This window comes from Chelonoidis abingdonii, chromosome 2 (genome assembly GCF_003597395.2).
Source record: "Chelonoidis abingdonii isolate Lonesome George chromosome 2, CheloAbing_2.0, whole genome shotgun sequence".
Classification (NCBI taxonomy): domain Eukaryota; kingdom Metazoa; phylum Chordata; order Testudines; family Testudinidae; genus Chelonoidis; species Chelonoidis abingdonii.
Window position 1 is genome coordinate 31,106,966 of NC_133770.1, and position 13,068 is coordinate 31,120,033.

The window sequence follows — 13,068 nt, forward strand, 5'->3', positions numbered from 1 at the left end:
AGATTACTTGCTACATGCATGGTGTGGTCAAGTGTCCTACCATGGAGGACGAAATGAGGCTGCCCTGCCCAGAAACCTTCTGCAAAGGCTTTTGGAGTACCTCCAGGACAACTTCATGGACATGTTCCCAGAGGATTTCCGCTCCATCCCCAGACATGTTAACAGACTTTTCCAGTAACTGTACTGGCCGCGAATGCATCCCAAGTCCTCAGGGCAAACTGATTGTTTAAAAATGCTTGCTTTTAAACCATGTTTTATATTTACAAAGGTACACTCACCAGAGGTCCCGTCCATGGCTTCATTGTGTGGGATAGTGGCTTGGGTGGGCTGGGAGGATAATTCCTTCAGGATGAGAAAAAGCTCCTGGCTGTTAGGGAGAACGGAGTGTGTGTGCTCTCTGCGAGCTCGTCCTCCTCTTCCTCCTCCTCATCTTCCCCGTCCGCAGAATCCTCAGCCATGGCTGAGATTACCACCCCCACCTCGGAATCCACGGACAGGAGTGGGGTAGTGGTGGCAGACCCCCCCGAGAATTGCATGCAGCTCAGCGTAGAAGCAGCATGTTTTCGGCCCTGAACAGGACCTTCCGTTTGCTTCTTTGGTTTTCTGGTAGGCTTGTCTGAGCTCCTTAACTTTCACACAGCACTGTACTGAATCCCTGGTGTAACCTCTCTGCATCATGGCCTTGAAAATTTTTTCAAATGCTTTTTCATTTCGTCTTTTACAACGGAGTTCTGTTAGCACGGAATCCTCTCCCCATACAGCAATCAGATCCAGTATCTCCCGTGCAGTCCATGCTGGAGCTCTTTTTTGATTCTCAGGAGACTGCATTGTTACCTGTGCTTATGAGCTCTGCGTGGTCACCTGTGCTGGTGAGATCTCCATGCTGGCCAAACAGGTAATGAAATTCAAAAGTTCGTGTGCCTTTTCCTGTCTACCTGGCCAGTGCATCCGAGTTCAGATGCTTTCCAGAGCAGTCACAATGGTGCACTGTGGGATACCGCCCGGAGACCAATACCGTGGAATTGCAGCCACACTAACCCTAATCCGACATGGCAATACCGATTTGAGCGCTACTTCCCTCGTTGGGGAGGAGTACAGAAATCAGTTTTAAGAGCCCTTTATATTGATATAAAGGGCTTCGTTGTGTGGACGGGTGCAGGGTTAAATCGGTTTAACTCTGCTAAATTTGGTATAAACGCATAGTGTAGACCAGGCCAAAGTCTGGAAAAGTTTGTGAACCTGGGCTGGTTGGTGGTGGATTTGGCTGGGGCCCAAACTCACCTTTATTTGATATGGGTTCTAGTCAAACTTTTGCATAGTCTAATATAGACATACATATTTGATTGCCAAATGCAATCTGACAGAGACCATAAATTATTTGCATCATTGGCCTGAGTTTGTCATCTTGAGTTGCAAGTCAAGATGCAGATTCATTGCATGGTTCAGAGAAAGATGAGAGGACTTTTTACCACTAATGCCATCAGCCTGACTTCTATGGAATTATTCCTATCTGACACTGGTGTCATAGATCAGAATCCATTTTATGCAGACTGACACCCCGACACCCCAGTATTCACCCATCATGTAATTAGAATATGTCTTGTACAAAGTACGCCTTGTGAGATGTCACTCTAAAAGTCTTGATCTGCTAGACAGTAATATCTCATTGGATAGTATGTATTATCTTCGTATGTGAAGTTATAAAGTTTGTGATGTATGTGTTACTGAAACATGTTGTGAGGTTGAAAACACCCACAAGCAGCCTTTCAGGTACAACAGTAAAAAGGCCAAACAATGTTACTGACTTATTGACGAAATGCACACAAGTACAAGGATTACCCCAGGAGCTGTATTCAATAGAAATCTCTCAGAGATAGCACTACGCAATGGGAACTATTTGACCCAGGTCACAGCAAAAGAGCTTTCCAGCAAATGATGAGAAGATATAAAAGGAGGGAAATGACATCATGGGGTGACCTCACTCTCCCTATAACAACAGCTGAGGAATACCTGAGGAACAAAGACTAAACTGTGGGAAGTGATGATCCCAGGCTAGAAGGATTTTTAGCCTGTGTATGAAAACCTGGGAAAACTAAGGCAATTTGTGTCTTAAGAATCTGCCAGCCTGTTATATCTCTCAGAGTGAGAATTTGCTAATTCATATCCTACCTATCTAGCGTGTTAAACTCAGTTTGCGGTTTATTTACTAAGGTAATCTGCTTTGATCCATTTGCTATCACTTATAATCACATAAAATCTAGCTTTTGTAGTTAATACATTTGTTTTGTTTTGTCTCTAAAGCCAGTGCGGAACTCATACTTGGGGCAGAAAGCTGTTGCATGTCTTCCTCCACGCTGATGGAGAGGGCAAATTTTATGAGCTTATGCTGTATATGTGCAGCACAAGATGATACAATTTTGCGTTTACAGAGGGGGTGTGCACTTGGGTGCTGGGCAATTCCTTAGCTGAGCTCTCCCATGCAGAGCTGATCTCAGCATCTGTGTAAATATAGCTGCAGCTGGGTGTGTCGCTACCTATATGTGTGCTGAAAGGGGGCTTGAGAGCCTGTCACAGCAGCACAGAATAAGGGGAACCCAGGTTGCTGGGACAAGTGGGCTCAGTGGTATCCCCGTTCCAAGTGGCACTCCGAGGGGAACCCGTCACACAGACCTCAATGCATGAGCTTCAAGCTAGGCTTTATGTGAGTGTGACCCACAGAAGGGAATATTAGATGTGGGATTTTGGGCATACCCTCTTTTCTCACTTATTGATTTAATGCCTGAGAGCCAGGACTGGTTTTGCATATCAAGGCTTGAGGAGCTCCTGGAGACCTGATGCCCTTTGATTTTAAACCAACATGCTGCTTCATCCTACTGACCAGCATTAGGCAGCCAAAGTTCCTGCCCTGCCAGCTGGAACACCGCTGCAGCCATTGCCAACCATCTGCCATTTGCATCCACCTACCCACCCAGCTGCTGATCAGCTCTCCTCGCTGCTCCAGGCTGCTCAAATCCCATCCACCTCTTCTCCCATCCCTGTTAGTGATCCCTTTAGCCCTTCACTTGCCCTTCCAGCTTCCCAGCTGCAAAATGGCACTACCTCATTGTTCATATCCTCAGGCCAGGTCTCCTTTTCCCTGACTACAAACTACTACCCTAGTCCTGTTGTAACAGCACCTTTTCTTCCCTCTGATTCCTCATTATCACTGCTTCTTGCACTCTCTCTCTCTCTCTCTCTCTCTGTGTCTTTGGCTCCCTGCTATTTCTTATCCTCTCCTCCCAGCCTCAAGTCTCCCACTACTCCACAATTTGCCCTCTGGTTCCCTGTTCACATTGTGTCTTCTTCCTCTCTTCCCGGCCCCCCTTCCTATCAGTACTTGTCTGGCCACCCAGCTCTGCTTCTGATTTCCTACTGTTCTGACACTGGATTGTTGGGGCGGGGGGAGGAAGGGGGAGGGAATAGCTATGTTACAGGCCAGTTTTGAAAATGTGGCCACTTGTTTCCAAACTAACTGTTTCTCAAGGTGTTCTTTTGTCCTGACACAAATGACCCTTGTTTACTTTCCAACAGCTTTTAATAAATAAAAAAATCTTTCCTCTGCCTGGAGAATTAACCCAGCAGACCTGCAGTGGCTTTTGTGGAGCCTTTCTAGTCTACAATAAAAATCCATGAAAATCTCCTGTAAACACACATCCTCAGCATTTCTGCAAAATGTGTACTATTTTCACAATGGCCCATTACAACAGCCCATCTGTCAGCTCCCTTTCATGGCCACAGGTGAAGGATGGAAAATTCTTTTGAATTGAGCATTGTGGGCCATGGGAGGAGAGCTGGTCTGCTGCTGAATAGCTTGACCTCCCACAAAGCCAAGATCTGCAGCCTTCTGGGGCTTCTAGACATGACTGGCATTTAGTCAAATAGTGCCCTGGGCATGCCTGAATTTCATGCCCCTCCAAAACAGTAATTAATTGGGGCTAAACATTAACCTAGAATGTCAGTGGTCCACTCTAGTGTTAGGCATGCTGAGCAGCCACCCAGTTTACTCATCCCTAAGGCTAACCCTATTTCAAGGGCCTTTTTATTGGAAGGTCCTGAAGGTTGATTCATGTTACTGTATTCAGTAGTACAAAGATGTTACACAGTCACTTTTTAATTTTCACAGAGAGCAGCATAACTCAGCATATTATTATGAAACTGTGATGCACACTGACAGGGCAGGTGCCATATTCTAGGAACGGGCAAACCGGTTCACTTATCTTAATGGCCAACGTGAACCTCAGGCCAGACTGCAAATTGAATCAGAGCTATTATTTAGATTACAATAATCTAAATAGCCTAAATAAACAATAGTCCAAACAACACAGCACAACAAAAACCACAGATAACTCCATGTACTCCCTGTACCCCAACTGGCCTGTTTCCTGTTCTTGCAGAAATGCCATCACCAGTTCTCAGCAGAACTGGCACAGAGTGTCTGAGATTTGAATATAGCCACTGACCAGAGGCCAGCAGAGACCGTTCCACACCTGAGAATTTGCTCAATAGACTGTTGCCAAAGGGAGGAATAAAGTGATTTGGGGCAGCTAGAAACCAGAATAGGAACGGGTAAACCACAGAGAGAGGGAGAGATTTCTGTTAATCTCACAGATCATTTTTTGAGGTTTTAAGGTGCAGTTTCCCAGCTTTTTTCCCCAAGAATGATTCAATTATTCAGTTTTAAAAAGCAAACATAAAAATATATAAATAAAACAGGAAGCCCGTGCTATGTATCAGGTGTAGGAGACCATCCCAAGAGCAAGGCTGGCCCCAGTCTGAGCCATATGCAATGTGTTTACTATATTTGTTTTTCCATTGCAATTTTTCTGTTTCCCTTTCTCCCTGGTTTTGTAGTCTCTGCATGTGTTCGTAATTCTGCTCATTGTTCTACCTTTCTCCCATTGTTTTTTTTAATTGGAATTGTTTCTCTCTGGTCCTTTTTTCATAGTTTCTCCTTAGTGAAACACAAAGCCAATAACATGCAAGTTAACTTTTGAACACCGCCGGAGGGATGGCGGGGGGGAGGAGAGGAGGTATATGGGCCTGTGGTGCCTATGTTCCAGCAATATTCAGGGCACGGTGGCATGGCTCCACCAATGTTCACGGCCAGATTGCTCCCCCGGCCCCACCTGCCTCCCCTGCATGGCTCCTCCGGAGCATCCTGCCTCTGCCCTGGGCAGCAGGCTGCTGCCCTGCAGTTCTGCACTGCACTTCCTCGCTGGTTGCTGCTGGCTACAAAAGGGAACGGCACTGGTGGCAGGGTGAGGAGTTTGGGTGGAGGTTCAGAGCAGTGAGTGACTGCAGCAGCTCAGGAAGCCCCAGGTGGCTGCTCAGCCTGCCTTGGGTTTTTTCTTTCCCTTCCTCTCCTCCACTTTTCTTTTGCTACTTTCCCTTCTTTGCGGCTGTAGCCAGCGCACTCCAACCTCCCCACTCCAGGCTTCCTCCTTCCCATCTCAACTTTGGGGGGAGAAACTCAGCTGTTTTCCTGTCTCCTCGCTGCAAACAACTTCACCGCTTCTCCTCCTCCCCCACTCCCACTGAGCCAGCTTCTTTCCCCTCTGTCTCCCTGGGTGCAATGTAGCCACCTGCTGCCCCATGGCCAGCAGGACTTCTCGCTGCACCACCCGCACATGAGCAGCTCCTTTCAGGGCTTCTCCTGGGGTGCAGCATGAAGTCTCTCCCCCCTCCCCAATCTCTTTCTGGAGTTGAGGGTGGGGAAAAGTTTGTTGGTTGTAGGTTTTCCCTCTGAACTCTTGTCGCTCTTGTTTTTGAATGAGGATTTCTTGCTCTGGGGAAGTATAACCCCCTGGACCTGAGATGGGCCCTAGGAACATGTCCAGTGAGAGTGGTGCTAGGTGAGTGTGCTGCTGGGGGGAGGGGATGCTCCCCCAGAGCTCACTGCTGCGGGCAGGGAGAGGGCTGGGGGGAGTTCTCCTCTCTGGCCCCAGCCCTGGTGCAGCCTGCCTGCACCCTAAACTCTTCATTCCTGGCCCCACCCCAGAGACCACACCCCCAGCCAGATCCCCCATCATCATCCCCCCCAATCCCAACCCTCTGACTCACCCTTATCCCCCTCCTGAAAGCTTTATCCCCAGCCCCACCCCACAGCCCTGATCCCTTTACTTCAATCCTCTGCCCTATCCCTGAGCCCCTCCCTCATTCCAACCCCTTCCCCAAAGTCCCTGCCCCAATTCCACCCCTCCCTGCCCCTATTCCAACTCCTTTCCCCAAATCCCCCTCCTGGCCCTACCTCTTCCCTGCCTCCTCCCCTGAGCACGTCACATTCTTGCTCCTCCCTCTCGGAGCTTGCTACACCACCAAACAGCTGTTTGGCAGCAACAAGCGCTGGGAGGTAGGCGGAAGGAGTGGGGATGTGGCGTGCTCAAGGAAGGAGGCAGAGGTGGAGCAGAAGTGAGGTGGGGGAAGGAACCTTGGCTGCCGGTGAGTGCTAAACACCCACTAATTTTTCCCAGTGGGTGCTCCAGCCCTGGAGTACCCACGGAGTCAGTGCCTATGGTAATATGCTGTCTGCCAATTTTTATACATTTTATACATCTTTTCTTTATAGTAAATTGCCAGAGACATAAGTTATTCTTGTCACTGGCTGGGGGGATAAAAACAACCTGGACATTCCATTACTCATTTTTGTTTCTATTTCTAATTCTACAGCGAAGCATAGCACCCTCGGTGCCTGCGTGGCACCCGTCCCTTCTCATCTGACTTCTTTCCTGTTGGTAGTTATACTTCTTTCCTGTTGGTAGTTATGCTCCATGCTTGTGGTGCATCAGTGAAAGGTGGTAAGTGATGTAGGTGGGGAGAAAGGCGTTTCATTAACCATAGAACACATTATATTACATGGGGGGGGGGAATGCAACACCAATGCCGGGTTTTTATGTGATCATAGACCTAATAAAGACATGTTTCATGCTTCAGTCATGCTGCACTCTAGAGCTACTGGAGAGAGGAGCATTTCAGAAACTGCCCCATAATAACTTCAACCAGTGGGTAACATCGTCCCAGCAGCTATGTGTTTTGTACAGCTGTAGATGACCTCACACAAATGAACACCATTACAGTAAACAAAGAGCATGTCCCTGCTGTTTCTTATGCTATTGACTGTGGACCATAGTCTCTGCAGCATTCAGCTTTAGACTCGGAATGGGTGGTACGTATTAGCACTTCTTTCATGCTGGTTTCTCTTTTTCCAGGATGCCTTTTTTTCTCTCTCTCTTTGATAGCAAAGCCTCTTGCTGATACAGTTGCTGAGAATGCCTAAAAATGTGAATTGAGTGCATTTGCAGAATCTGAAACAACAGCTCTGTGGTGTGCTCTACTGCTCCAGCCCTTTCAGTGGGTGCTAACTCCAATGCCCAGTGAGATACATTAAATACTAACATCATTGGCTATTTCACTGTTCATCAAAGTATATAAGAAATGGTTTGGGAGAGAATTCATGTCCAACCTCCCCCCCACCCTACAGTCATGAAGGAGCCAAGGCCAAGCAGCCTAGCAGAATGCAGGGAGAGCCACGATCAAGAAGCCCATGGGGCTATACAAGCCTCTGGAAGGGAAGCCAAGCCTGACATGCTAGCAAAGCACATGGGTGTATTAGGACTCCATTGAGAGGGGAGAATAACATAATGAGCCCAGTGCCATGTGTGATCATATTTGGAACATCTTTACAATCTGTTGTAAGTGGCATCTGATGGAGGTAGAGTTTATTTTGCGGGTAGCACTGGGAAGACTACCATTATCTTTTTACTTCCATTAAGGAACTACTTACAGCCTGCAAATTCTCTGCCCAACCCTAGGCATGAGAGAGAGCAGCCTGGGAGCTGCTCTAAACTATGTGGGCTCGGCCCTGTGAGGATCATAGCCAGCTGGGGACTGCCATAATACGTTGTGTTCTGGCCACTCCCATGTCTCAAAACACTCTTCCCCTCCTAGAATGCATCTTATGCCATAGGCTGGAGGGACGAAGGACTACAGGCAATGGAGCTGCATCCTGTGCCTGCTAGGAACTTCCTCATACTGGGGCATGTCTCCGTTCCTCTTGGGTTGCCTGAGTGGGGCCAAGGAAGCAAGGCAGGACCGAGAATCTGGTCTTTTGGGGTTTTTTTGCCATAGTGAAAACATTGTTAGGATAAACAAAACTGTGTCCTCCATAATGTACATTATAGCAGAACTGGTCCCCATTCCTGCAAAGAAAACCACGTGGGCCGATCCCTCTGTTTATGCAGTACTCTTTGTGGGAGCAGGGCCTTTTAGTCTGCTGGAAAATCTACAGTCTATACAGAAGAAGGATGATCTTGTGAGTCATTGGCTCTGGGCTTCTGTTCCCATCTCTGTCATTGACTTCCTTTGTGCCTTTGGGCAAGTTACTTAACCATTCTGCGCCTGAGTTTCCGCACTGTAAAATGGAGATAATGACAGCTATCTAACTTCTGTGGCTCATTGATGTTTGTAAAGTGCTTGACATCCTCAGGAAACAGGCCTACAGAAACATAAGAAATTATAGTGTGGGCTGAGCAATGTGCAAAGTACACAGTTAGAATTCTACCTGGATGGTTATTTAAGGAAAGTATGGGAGTAAGGTTAATATAAGGCATGTAAGGAAACATACATCATTGGTTTTGTTATACATATTCCACCGGACAGTCAACATTTTTAAGGACTGATTTTTTTTTAAATGGTGTGTGCCTTTCCTGTAATTGTGGATACAATAGTTCATGAAATTTAGCCAAGTCCTTTTTCTAAATTTGCTATTTAAAAAAAACTTGGACCTTGAATATTTTATCATGAATTAACATTCATTGAAAAGAGTTTGGCTCTGTAAGCATACTTTTTCCACTGGACTGTAAACTTTAAATGTGTGCAGGGGTGCTAGAACAATTTGTACAGTGTGGGTGCTGAGAGCCACTGAACCAAACTGTAATCCCTGTATCTGATGGAAACCACTTCAAGCCAATGAAAGTGTGTCAATTTATTTTTCAGCAGTTCATAGTTCATAAACTGTCCCCCTCCCCAAAATAAATCAAGATGAGTGCTACAGTAAAATTTGTTCTGGACTGTGTACTCTGTTAGTCTTGTTTTAGAATAGATTTTTAAAATTTCTCTTCTAAAACAAAGTGACACTGCAACATATTCAGTGTTATTCTTGCCGCATTGGCCCCTGAAGAAGTAGCTTGAAAGCTTGTCTTTAAATCAACAGAAGTTGGGCCAATAAGCTCACCCACCTTGTCACTACAATGTAGAAAGTAACAGTCTTTGGGAATAACATCAAGAACCAAGTATTACATTTCCCTGCTACCTCAGCCAAACTCTATTGTTGTGATAGCTGCTTATTCGTAATCAGAAATGTCTCTACTATTTCATCAAGCAGACATAAATCTGATAAAATTAGTGAGAGAATCTAAAAATGGTGACCCAACCCTCTAACCAGTCTGGTGCTTATCTTTCATGTGTGATTAATATAGGACGTAGAGGTGATATATGGATCCACATCTGAATTAACTTTGGACCAGAATTTGGAGTGAAGGCTTAAGACTGAACCCAGAGTTAAAGCTAGGTCCAGCTTTGGCATTTTTTGACATGCCTGCAGAACATTCTAGATCAATTTAAACTTCAGACAGTTCTCTTCTGTAGAAGCAACAGTAACAGGCATTGCCAGGACAAGTTTCAGGGGTGTAAGTAAATCTGCTACAATCTGTTCTGCATAATAAAAAAAAAAAAAGATTTTCTCATGGTAATCAAGATATCATGCATACCATTTCAGCAAGATTGTGTTGTTCCTCCCTAGCCTGTGAGCATTAAGAAAAATCAGTGACAGCTTTCAACTCTAGTGATCAGTTTGTGTTGATTTGCAATATTCAAGACTGTCGTCATAAAGAAATGGGTTAGAAACTTACCTTTTGCTAAAGAAAAAACTGAAAACTGAAATTGTCGGTTACATTTCTGATTCTTCAAGTTAGCGACAACCCACGTCTGAAGTCTTTCCAGGTCTGGAAAGGCCAGCCTTGATTAAGGCTTGGATTTGATTTTGACAGCACGGAACTCACAAGCAGTGCTAAAAAGGTATTGACCTCAAATGACTGTCATCTCACACAAACAACTCATCTTATGAGAGAATCACAATTTCTCATCACAGCTGTTCTGGCAGAATTTCTGCTGTCCCATGCTGCGCTTGATTTAGATCTGGAAAACAGGCTCCTGGATTTGAATCCAACCCGGACTCAAACCATAAAGGCAGGCTGACCTCTAGGGATGTGACTATAAATCCCATCAATTGTGGGCATGTGAATAAGGACACTTAAAGATCCCTGTTCTGATTCAAATCATGGCTGTTCCTTTCCTCTGGAAAGTGAGACTAAATACTCTTTGTATGTTGTGTTTTTCACTACATATTTCAGTAACTGGTATATTTTTGGGGTCCTATTGTCTCTGATCCTTGTACAAATGCATTGAAGAAAAGGGTGTAAGGAACCGTATCCCATTTCTGTTCCCTCAGAGTGCTCTAACCATGCAAATTGCTCCAAATGGGTCATGGTCTGGACCTCCCACCCCAAACTCCACCCCAGTCTATGGATCTGGCAAGGCCCATAAAGAGAAGCAATCAGCACCATTCTAAAGTCTAGAGCAGCTTATATGTTCCCCTGCACGCCAGGGAGCTGGAGAAATGCCTGCTGGGCACCATGTTGCCCTCAAATCAGGTACAGGTTTAAGGGTACAGTTTGGACCTTTCTTTATGGAAAGGGATGATACAGATATTGCGCAGGTTGATGCATTCCCCTCCTTTCTTTAGTGGCACTTGTGAAAACATCTGAAAGAATTTCAGAATCCTTCGATCTGGATTCACAAATGACTTTTAAAGCAGAAAACCTAAAGATGAAAATCCATGTTCAGTCACACTTCAGTAACAAGTTACTTGGATGGTTAAAATATAACTTCTGTGGGACTAATTTCCTCCCACTGGGGTAATTACTAAAGAAAGTGTTTGCGGAGGGGTACGTCAACAGAACCCTTCTTCCTGTTTCTCCATGCAAGGGATTTATAAATCTTTGCTTGTGACATCATAATCTGTTGCTGTGGGAATGCTTGTAGTATCACAAACATAGGATTACAACCTCAGAGTAGGAGCAAACAGAAATAGGAGATTGGTTCTGTGAGATAAAAAACTGTCTTTACTGAGGATAAATAGATCATCCTTCCAAACCTTTCAAGATCAGGCTTACACACATCTTATAAAACCGAGATCGGATTCCAGATTGCTATCTCATAGTAACTGTTACCGAAATATTGGGTCTGCCTAGCTGACTTTCACATAACCTAATTCACAGTTTAGCAAACCCACTGAATATTCACTTGAGGAAAAAAAGAGATCTGGAAAAGGATGTAAAGTAAATAGACTTTAATGAACCTTTTACTTACAACAGAATGTTATAGCTTTTTCTTACTGACAGTGAAAACTGCAAGTAACAGCACATTCCTAACAAGGTTAAATATATGACTAGATCTCCACATGAGCCAGGTTTATATAACAACATGGAGAAAAAACCCAGTTTAACCCTTAGTCCTTGACCGTTCTAAAGCAATCTTTCTTGAAATACAAATATAACAGAAATGGTACTAGATCGGCGCTACTGTGAGGATCACTGAGGAGGGTATGGGAATAGCTGGTGCAGCTGAGAAGAGATGTTCAATGCATTTTGTCTGTACAGTGCAGTTGCAAACAAGATGCCTTGGGAGTCCTGTGGCTTGCTGTCAGGAGTGTTGTGCAATGCTCCTTATACCTGCTGCAGACAGGGTTAACGTACTGCCTGATGAGAGAGGATGATACTCTGACCACACCTGCAACACAGCAGACTACACCCCTAGGAGCCAAGGGACACTTCCAGGTAGAGTTAGGCTTCAAGGGAGTGCTGGCTCTGAATTGTGCTGGTGTCGAAGCAGGAGCATGCCTACAAAGGGAGAAGATTTTTTGTCTTTTTTCTCTTCCACCCAGCACATCCACTTAGGGGCTTCCTGAAGCATGTCCTTTGTTTCTAATCTATTAGAACAGAAATTAAATGAAATCCATAAGGATCAGTAAATACATATGCAAATGTTACTTTTTCTTGTAGGTCATCACCATAGTAACTATTACTATGGGAGACAAAGAGGCAGGGTCTAGTGGTCTGGGCACAGGAATGGGAATTGCAATCTCCTGGGTTCTATCCCTCATGCTGATTTTGCCTTGCTCTGTTACTCTGGGTAAGCCACTTATCCTCTCTGCCAGTTTTCCTTTCTGTTCAGTGGAGCTACTGCCTGCCTACCTGATGTCTCCTTATAGCATTCCTAGGAGGTAGGCAGCGTTCTAAGGCACTAGGTGGAAGACTACATACTGTTGCAAATGTATGACCTTTTTGTGCCTGGTTCTTATGTGAGATGCTCTCTCTCTATGCAGAGACCAGGCATAATTAAGCCCTCTGCTCCCTGCTTTGTCATTGTGCCCCTGAAGGTCAAGCTACACTAAAGGAGTGAGAATGGTAGGGGAGGAGTCTGGATCATGGCTAGACTTGGCAGAATTAGATTTTCATTTTTTTATAATTTTGATGGACAATATTGATGTTTCCTTTTAAGCACTTTTCAATTTTTATGCATTTAAATTTTCACAATTGCACAAAATTTTGGGTTGTGGGAAATTATTGAGTCAGACAATTATTGGCAGCCAGGGCTGAGTTTCAAAAAGTTAAAGCTTTATAACTGTCAGAACCCAAACTGTTAACAGTATATATAAAAATTTTATCCTCAAATCAAACTCTAAGAAGTTCTCAAGCTGCATTTTTCTTACTTTGCCTATCTGAAAATTTCAATTATCATCACCTGGAAATATTTCTCCCTCAATTTGTATGTCTGATGAAATTGACATTGACAGTTACAATAAAAATTGAATCCTTTCAAGCGTAGTCATAGTCCATCCCAGTGATGAGCTGCTAAAAAATTAACAACTGGTTCCCTCCTCCTCACCCCATGAAGGGGTCATGCCCCCCTCCC